Source organism: Amphiprion ocellaris, chromosome 1 (assembly GCF_022539595.1).
Source record: "Amphiprion ocellaris isolate individual 3 ecotype Okinawa chromosome 1, ASM2253959v1, whole genome shotgun sequence".
NCBI lineage: Eukaryota > Metazoa > Chordata > Actinopteri > Pomacentridae > Amphiprion > Amphiprion ocellaris.
The window spans coordinates 12,668,867-12,677,577 of NC_072766.1; the positions used below are offsets into that span (position 1 = coordinate 12,668,867).

General features: G+C 36.1%; 1 long non-coding RNA gene across 1 annotated transcript; it reads left to right on the plus strand.

Annotated features, from left to right (window-relative positions):
- Nucleotides 1-873: 873 nt before the first annotated feature.
- LOC129347674 (uncharacterized) lies at nt 874-4,133 on the plus strand. The gene is made up of 3 exons (XR_008599871.1): nt 874-1,141; nt 2,303-2,451; nt 3,635-4,133. It is a non-coding gene; the product is annotated as an uncharacterized LOC129347674 (long non-coding RNA).
- The last annotated feature ends 4,578 nt before the right edge of the window (nt 4,134-8,711 follow it).

Genomic DNA, 8,711 nt, shown 5'->3' on the forward strand with positions numbered 1-8,711 from the left:
ATTTTAAACCAGATGAGATAGATTGATAATTCTTTTTGCATATAAAATCTGGGGAGTTACACTAACATTTCACACATTCACCAGGTCTCAGGGTGCTTTTTCGTTGCAGTGATGCGTTTGTAAAAATACACAATAAAGCGCACACAACAAAACTCTTTATAAACCAGACCACCGGTATTTGGAGGACTTCTTAAGTTGAAATAAGCATAATCACGCTGTGGCCATGACCTGTCACATGATTCTTATGTGTCCATACCCGAGAGATTCCCGTCCCCATCGATAGGAAGTGACGTTGTTGCCGGGAGTTGTAGTTTTTCAGCCGACAACTACAACTGTAGTTTTCGGCTGTAGCCTGCACAGATACGAGCTCTCACTCGTTTCAGTCCAACTTTTTTTTTTTTTTTTTTTTTTTTTTTTACAACAACAATCAGACACACAGCCCACACACAGACCAGACATCCACCACGGTCCGTGTACGGATCTGGTAATTGGATTTTCCGTTCTGAAACGGGTATTGAAAAACAAAAAACGAGTGGTTATTTGATTTTCGTTTTAAAATACAAAAATTAAAATTGAAATACAAGGCGTTTTTCCTTTTCATGATCAAAAAGGGATATACGATTTTTTTTTTTTTAAAATGCTTTGATTTTTGTTTTATATTTAGAATAACAAGAAAGTAAAATCAGTAAGAAATAGAAACGAAAAAAGATCCGTTTTTTCATTTTCTCAGACCGGAAGTGGTCATCAGGAAGTGTGGAGCCAAACTGAGTACGGTGCATAGACTGTACATACATTTTTTTTTCGTTAGTTTTCATGGTCAAAATGAGAGATCAAGTGGCCGATCTTAAAAATAAATCAATATTAATTTTTTTATAGAGCGTTAAAGTTTTGCGAAGCCAGGGGGCGGGACTACTTGATTGACTGTCCGGTCTGGAATGATTGACAGGTCCTATGGAGGAGACAGCTGAGACTCTGCTCTCCTCGTTTGGATTAATTCTGATATAATAACTGTTGGTTTATTTATCGGTGGAGCAGCAGAACATTTTCCACAGACAGTTTTCCTGCCCGTTGGCTTGTTTTAACCAGTTTTCTACCTTCGGCTGATTCTACCAGCAGACACTGAAAGGACTCTGATAGTTCGGTAAGTAAATGTTTATTTTCCTATCGGTGCCGCTTTTAATGCCCTTTATATGCAGCTTTAGTGTCAGATATAATGTGTGCCATGCAGTCCAGATGTTAGTGGAGTTTATTTCAGTGTGTGTTGACCAGAGAAGAAAGTTAGCATAGTAAATATTAGCTTTAATGTTAGCGATGCTAACCGAGCTAGGTGCTCAATTGTAGCCTGATTAAAGCTAACGTAGCATCAAGCTAATGTGTTGAGTTTCATGTAAACAGCTGAAGTGTGTTGTGTTCCTGTAATGTGGTTCATTAAGTTCATAAAACTGTGGCTGGTTGACGTTAATGTAACATTCAGGAAACTTAAATGTGATTAAAACAGTAACGTTAATGTTCTAGTTGTCAGTAATCAGCTTTAATTTGACACTAAAACAGACTGATAGTTTTAAATGACATCAGTTTCATTAATTTGTTGGAAATTGTCTCATTTTTTGTTGTGATGTTGCTGCTGATTCATTAAAAGCAGATGATCCATGTTGAAGATATGTTTAGTTCTAGTATCAGAAGTACAAGAAGGAAAATGGAAGTTTAGTTCTGCGACATCAAAGATTTGAAAGAATTGAATTGAATTGAATTTCAGGATTAAAATAACTAAATGAGTCTTTATGCCTCAAACTTTATTTTTACAATAAAGAAATAATGAAATAATCACAGATAATAAAAATATAAATAGCAGAGAAAACCTGAGAGAATAATTTCCTGAAAAGTCTGTGAAGGAAAAGCAACTTTTTTATCCTGAAAGATCAGAATCAGCTCCAACATCTGCATCTGACAGCATCAAGTCAACCAGAAAGAAAAGAAAAAATAAAATGACTTCTTTCTGATCACATCTGTTCCACTGCTCACAGTCTGCTGCTGCTCACATTCTTCACATTTATAGTCCACTTTTAAAAGTTCAGCAGACAGGTGCTCTGCTTTGGAGTGTGACGATGTCGTCGGTGATGTGAAGAGTAAAGTTTCCGTTTCACCCACAGCGTGCTTTAGGGCAGCCAGGTCAGACTTGATGTTTGAAATACTGACCGACAGCTCAGATTTAACTGTCTGTAGTTCCGTTTTGATGGGTGTTAAACTTTCACTCAAAGCCGCCAGGAGCTGGGTCTTTAAAATAACTGCCGTCTCGTTACAGAGTGAAGGTAGCAGTTCCTCCTGAAGGTCAGAGATTGCAGCATCTGAGGGCCTCTTCAAAAGAAGACGTAGTTGATGAAGGCGTTCTGGAGCAGAACCAGAAAGACCACGACCAAGCAGCCTTGAGATCTTAGGCAGCGTCTCCCTCAGGTGGGTGTTGACGGTGTTCACGGTTAGGTCTGTGGTAATCCTGTCAAAAAACAAAACAGAAAAAAATCTAGATTATAAATCAACATGTAACCAAAGCACTCTGTGTATAACGCCATAGTATAGGATGTAGTTCAGAAAATGTCAAAGTATAGTATACTTTTCAAGAATAACATAGTATGGCCTGTAGTTCATAGTATAGCATGTTGGCAAAAAACCCCAACTGATTATTATGTGGTTCAAAAAGTGCAAAATGATAGGATGTTGCCTAAAATTGTCATGTATGATATGTGGTTCAAAAAAATGTCATAGTGCAGTATATTGTCAAAATAGTATGTTTTTCAAGAAAACATCAGAGTATATGTCGTCTAAAAAATGCCATAGAATAATATTTCATTGCACAAGTAAAAGTATAGTAATTTTTAAAACTGTTCAAATTCTTATATGTTGCTAAAAAAACAAAAAAACAAAACCCTAAGACAAAAAAAAGTCATAGTAATATGTCAATTTAAAAAGCCTATAGTATAGAGTGTCTCCCAACAAACGTCATAGTATAGCATGTCGCTCTAAAAACGTCATAGGATAGCATGTCACCCAAAAAACGTCATAGTATAGCATGTCACTAAAATTGTCATAGTATAGCCTTTGGTCTAAAAACGTCATAGTATAGCATCTCGCTCAAAAAACGTCATTGTATAGCATGTCGCTCTAAAAATGTCATTGTATAGCCTTTGGTCCAAAAAACGTCACAGCATAGCATGTCGTCCAAAAAATGTCATAGTATAGCATGTCGCTCTAAAAACATCATAATGTAGCCTTTGGTCCACAAAACATTGTTATGTCCCGGCTGTCTGACGTAGGTGAGGAGCAACACAAAAACAGTCCAAACGCTGGTTTCCAGAGGGTTAGACGAGTATTTATTTGAAAGTGGAAGTTTACAACAACACAACATGTGAGGTGGTTAAAAGCAAATGGGTGTTAGTAAAATAAAAATAAATAAACAGAACTAAAAGTGAACTTCATGCTGACATTGATGGGCATTCCAACCAGGAACAAAGTAAAAGATAATCAATACGAAAAAAGACCTCTTCCTGTTCACCTCTTCAAGCCCAAAAACACACCGCAGTAGCACCCTGAACTAAAACTACCAATGGGTTCCCTGTTTTCCTTTCTGAACAATTCAAAGGTCCCTCTCTATCTCCCCACACATCCACCAACCACTGGAACACATCTCCAAAGTTCTGCCGGGCCAGCTCAGCTTCCCCTCAGAAGAAGTGCTGCCACCTGCCAGATGAAGGAGCCTTTTGAGAGGCAGCTGGCATCGTGATTGGACTGTACTTTGGTCTGTTCCAATCCAGCTTCAGCTCCAGAGACGGCAGGCGGGACGAGTCAACGGAGGCCGAGTGGACGAAGGCATGCAGCTGAGTACAATCCAGAAAACAACAGAGAAGGAGTGCAGTGGCCCAGGACCAGAACAAACAGAGTAGCATCATATGTCTCTTAGAAAACATCATCGTATAGCCTTTGGTATGAAAAAACACCATCATATACATCGTATATTGTACAAATAACAAGTCAAAGGAAAGAGACATACATTGTAGAATTGTAGTAATTGTGGGCTGACTGATTTACTGATTATCAGTATTTTTTACTGATTTACGGTAATAAATACATTTAAAAATGGCGCTACTTTGGCTCTGAACCTTGATCTACCTGTGGTCGCTCTGTCTTCTGGAGTGATTTGATTGGTTATGCATCACGAATAAAACTCCTTTAACTTAACATCTGTAAACAAAAAAACATATCAACAAAGTTTTCTGTTAGAGTTTGTGTTCTTCTCAGTTTAACTCCAAGATTTTAAATACTTTCATTTACTGCAAATGAATATCGACTCCAAATGTCTCAGTAATAATCATTATCAGCCTTAAAAACCCACAAAACACCCCTCTATACTCGACCACACTTAGTACAGTCTGGTTCCCCCTTCTATAAATCTGCTTGGAATCTTCCACTTCCTGTTTGTCAAAGTGGCCTTCTACCTGGACAGGTTTTGTTGGAGCTCATGCAACAAACATTTTGGGTAACTGCACTTTAATATGGATGGATGACACTGAATTAGTGTGTTTTAATGAGACTGAGTTAAGATGTGTAGCTGTCATTAAATACGAAATTATTTGTCAGAATTCACAGAGGAAAGTCTGAAATGTTTGCTAGGTTAGCGTCCCACATGTTCTTTGGCTCAGCTAAAGCTAACTCTCTCCAACTTCTGAATCTCGAGTTGCTTGTTGTTAAAATATCTTGCTGTAGGTGCTGAAGCTCAGAAAGTCTGAGATGTTTGTTCAAAATAAGCTCATTCTCAAGTCTTATCTGAACTGTCCTCTTTTGTTTGAACTTTCCCTAAACTTAGGAGTTAATAACAGAGCAGCACATCCAGACTCAGTCTCATTTATGTAGAGATTAAACTTCAGTGTCATTCATTGATGTTAAAGTGCAGTTTTTCAAATGTTTGTTGCACATGCTCCCGACCAAACCAGTCCAAGTGGAAGACGATGTGAAGAGAAAGCTCCAGAGGATGAATATCACACATTTACATTGGAAATAAATGTCCTTTAATTTGACGTTGTCATGCAAATGATGTTCAAATCTTTGAGTACTTTGTTGATGTTTGTTTCTAAATGTTTTTTGACACTCGGCCCCAAAGATTAAAACCTTCTACGGCTCACAAGCTGCAACAATTCACACATTATCAACTATCTTTCTGACTAAACTAAGATAAAAAGTGAAAAACTGCCTGATTCCTGCATCATGAATGTAAATCTTTTTGGTTTTTATGACAGTAAACTGAATATATTTGGGTTTGACATTTTATAAACCAAAACAAGAAATGAATTACTGGAGAAAACAATCAACAGATTAATGGACAAAGAAAATGTGTTTTCCAACATATATGGCTGAATTACTCCATTACAAGATACATACAATTTGAATTCAATTTTATTTATATAATGCCAAATACAGATCAAATTGTCTCAAGACACTTTATTTTTATATTTTTGTCATATTTAAAATATGACAAAGTAAGAAATTTTAACCTCTTGACTAATCCAATGTATTATTTGGTTTTTAAGAGACTAATCGACAATTAAAATAACTTTCTCCACTAAAACTAATAAACATGAGGTCAAATAGAAGGAACAGTTTTAAATACTGCAGTCCCACGATGACAAGAATAAAGTTTGTCAACAAAAACTAAATCTGCTGGTGGATTCCATTAAAGTCCTAATAAATGATAATAAAGTGTGATACTAAAGGTTTGTGGTGCTAAAAATGTCAAAGTAAAGATATAAAGTTGAGTATCTGGATGGAGGTTGATAAAAGTTGACCTTCTTTCATTTCTCTGGAGCGACTCCATGAATTTTATGGATGGTGGTTAAAGACCTGCTCTTCTAGTTGTCTTCCTTCTAGTCGCTGTAAAAAGTCAGTCCATCCTGGCCGACTTCAACACCTCTTCATGGCAGCTTGTTCTGCCTCCGACCTCGTGGAAACTCCAGAAACTCGGGAAAACCTGTGGAGACTCGAAGAACTCGTCGAGACTCGAAGAACTCGTCGGGCGGGGGAAGGTGTGGTGGGTGGTGGGGAGAGGTGGGGGAGTAGAGGGGGGAGGCCGCCACCCACCTCCCCGCCTACTCTCCGCCCCGGCTCCACCCAGACTCCGCCTTGGCTCCACCCATGTGGTCACTTCAGGAACTACGATGCCAAAGGGACGACGAATTTATTTCTTTGTATCTGATCTGTAGCTCAGTGAGTTAAGGATTTGCCTATGGAGCTGCAGGTCGCTGGTTCAAGACCAGACCATTCTTAAGTTTTATCAAATCCTGACAAAGACAAAGAAAGAAAAAGGCCAGTGGCGGGTCTTGAACCTGCGACCTTCCACTCTGTAGTCTCTCTTCTTATCCCCCTGAGCTATTCGCTCAGATACTAAATCTTCTCTTTTTTGCGCATTTATCATCTATTTTTTGCCATTTTCGAGTTTTTTTTTTAACTCGAGTCTCGTCTCGACCGTTTTTCTCAGGAGGTTGGACTTCAGCCTTTGTGCTGGAGGGTGAACCCTCAGTTCCAAGACTTTCCAAAGCCTCCACACCTCCCGAGTCCTCAGGACCTGAGCTTTCACACAGTCTGAGGGCTGAAATTTTCTAAGTCCCACAGTAGTTCTCTGTTAGATTTAACTTTCAGACAGTCCAAGGACTGATATCTTCTAAGTTCCTGAGTAGTTCTCTGTTAGTTTGAACCTTTCCACAGTCTGAGGACTGAAATCTTAAAAGTTCTTGAGTAGTTCTCTGTTAGTTTGAACCTTCAGACAGTCTGAGGACTGAAATTTTAAAAGTTTCTCAGTACTTCTCTGTTAGTTTGAACTTTCTGGTTAACAGAAGCCTTAAAACTTGTCACCATGAGTCTTGATTTCTTGAAGTTCTTGAGTTCTTCTCAGACCTTCACCTGTGGGTTTTTTAGAAATCCTCAACAAACTTTGATTCTCTTCACTGAACAGCAAAGTTTGTGGAGATCAGAAGGTAACATTAGTTTGATAAATGCCTTCAACTACTCGTAGACTTTATCTGGAAAGCAGTTTTCTGAAATGAGTTCTTAGTAAATCTGTCTACAATAAAACCAAGAACATAGAAAGAGGAACTGTTTGAAGAAACAACTTGATGTTTTCATTTCAGACTAGAAAACACTTTAAGGCCTTTGTCTGTTTTTGCTCTTTTTGATCGTTTTATTGTCTCTTCTGTTTAATTTGATCTTCTAAAGTCTAACTGGTGTCTTTTCAAATGTTTTGTCTTTAGTGTGATTCTTCTTAAACGTTTAGTTTTGCTCTTTTCTCACCTTTTATTCTTTTCTAACGTCTGATTTGATTTGGAAATGTTTTGTCTTTTTAATGTTTGTTTTTTCAAATGTTTTATCGGCTTGTTTGAATTTTTTTTCTTTCCCAATATTTAATTTTTCGATTAAATCTTGAAGGTTTTTCTTTTTAAATGTTTTACCACCTTTTAATGTTTAATTTTCTTTTTAAATGCTTCATTGTATTTTCTGTTTAATTCCTATTTGAAGTTTTGTTGTCTTTAAGATGTAATTTTCTAATTAAACATTAAATTTTTTAATTAAATGTTTTGTCTTTTTAAAGGTTTAGTAATCTAATTAAATGTTTTGTATTTTTTAAATGTTTAATATTCTTGTTTAATTCTATTTTAAATGTTTATCGAAAATATTTTATCTGTAATTTTTAATATTTGTATTTTAAAAATTCTGTTTAATTTTATAGTTACATGTATTGTATCTTGTTTAATTATCTGATTCAATATTTTAATATAGTTAAACATTAAATACAATTAAATTATACTAAACAGACAAAATATTGAATCAGATAATTAAGATACAATACATGCAACTATAAAATTAAACAATTTTAAAAACACAAATATAAAAAATTACAGATAAAATATTTTCGATAATTAAACATTTAAAACATACTTTTTAATAATAAAACTTTTTAAAAGTTTTATTGTATTAATTTTTTTTCCTTTGACTTAATTGCTTTTTATTTCTTTAATCTTCTTTTTCTGTCAAGATTTTAACCCCAACCTTAAAATTGAAATAAACCCTTAAATCACAATGAAAATACTTCTGTTGTCACAATCATGAGTTAGTCAGTTATTCAGTTTATCAATTCAACTTTATTTGTTTAGCACCTTTTAGACAGATGACAAAACCAAACAAACAAAGAGAAAAAAAACTATGCTAAAACTATGATTAAAACTCAAAAACATTAAAAAAAAAATAAATAATAATAACATTTAACATGGTAATAAAATATGTTGTGTCCAGGGGATGGAGGGAGTTTATTGAAGTCTTCTTGGGCTCACATGGCAAATCATTTAAAATATAAACTTGATATTCAGTCTAAGGAAACTGCAGAGCGACAGAAGAACCAACAATATCTCCTGTTTTCTCCTTTAATGAGTCGACTCTTTTTGTGCTTTCAGACCAAAGAACTACAGACTCTTCACAACCTGCTCAAACTCTTGGTACAGGACCTCACCACACGGGTTAAGAAGGTTTCCTTCTCATTTCTACTCTGAAGCTCACCTTCTCCTGCTCAAACTGCTGATCAATGTTTCTGCTGCTCTAAAGTCTGGTCTCCAGAACTTCCTAAAAACTCTCAAAGTCTCTTATGCTGCAGGTTGCTTTGTAGAACTGTTCCAGAAAAC